This window comes from Egretta garzetta, unplaced genomic scaffold, assembly GCF_000687185.1.
Source record: "Egretta garzetta isolate BGI_Z169 unplaced genomic scaffold, ASM68718v1 scaffold69, whole genome shotgun sequence".
NCBI classification, from domain to species: Eukaryota; Metazoa; Chordata; class Aves; order Pelecaniformes; family Ardeidae; genus Egretta; species Egretta garzetta.
Window position 1 is genome coordinate 3,062,492 of NW_009260790.1, and position 1,188 is coordinate 3,063,679.

The following is a 1,188-nucleotide window of genomic DNA, read 5'->3' on the forward strand; positions in this document are numbered from 1 at the left end:
CCTGGCGGCCCCCCAAACCAGCGCCTCGTTGTCCTCCCGGCCCCAGTCCTATGCCTCCCCCTATATACAAATACCCATCCCCTTCTAGCTGAGGGGGCTTCTCCCAGCACAGCCCCCGCCAAAATCTACATTAGCCCCTGCCACTGACATTGCTGCCTTGCTCTGATATCCCGGTAACCTCAATTCCCCCCTTACCAGCCCCACACATCACCCCAACCCCCTTTGCCTGATTCAACAGCCCCCTCCCAACCCCACCCCTAGATCAACCCAGAAAACCCCACACTGTGGCATCCCCCAAGGCTGGGGGGCCCTCAGCACCCCCCCTCTGCAGGGCCAGGGCTTGCTCCCCTTTACGGGGCACCCTGAGGCTATGAGGACTTGGGGGGAAGCAGCCCCACAGCCTCTTTCCTTACCTCCCCATGCATGAGGGGCTCTGCACCCCATAGACCCCAGGACACTCCTCCCCTCAAGCACCCTTATTGCCAGCACCCAACCTCAGCTTGCTCCCCCCCCCAAACTGCCTTTGCCCTCCTGCTCCCTGCACCCCCTCCTGCCCCACACAGCCCCCCCAGGCTCTGTCTCCCCTCTAACATGCAGCAAACCCCTTCTCTTGCCCAATGCCCCCCCCAAACCCCTCACCTCTGCTTTTGTGGAGCCCCTGCATTCGCTGCCTGCTATCATCGGGCAGCCCTACGGGGCAGCCTGCTCTGGCCTGCGGGTGCCTGAAAACCCCCAAAAGAAAAGCAAAAGTGCAAAAATGCAAGAAGTGGGGGCAGAGAAAGCCAAAAAAAATTGCCAAAAAATTTTCAAAAAAAGAAACCCCCCCCAAATTTGCCAAAAACTGCAAAAAAAATTGCAAAAAAAAAGGCAAAAACTGCAAAAAAGCCAAGAAATCCCCAAACCCCAGCCATGGTGGCCGCACTTACCGAGTGTCACCTCGGACTGCATGGGCATGGAGAGCGCCGGGTGCTTCACCTCGCAGCTGAAGAGCGCCTCGTTGTCGATTTGGGGGTTCAGGGTCCAGGTGAGGGTGGCCCGCGCCTCCACCGTCCCATCGCTGACGGGTGCGTGCGTGTGGCGGAAATAGTAGATGGGCTCTGCCACGTGCACCCATCGCGGGAATTCCCGGCTCACCACCGTTTCGGGGATGGCTTCGGTGGCAGGGCCCCCCCCGGCCCCCCACCCCCC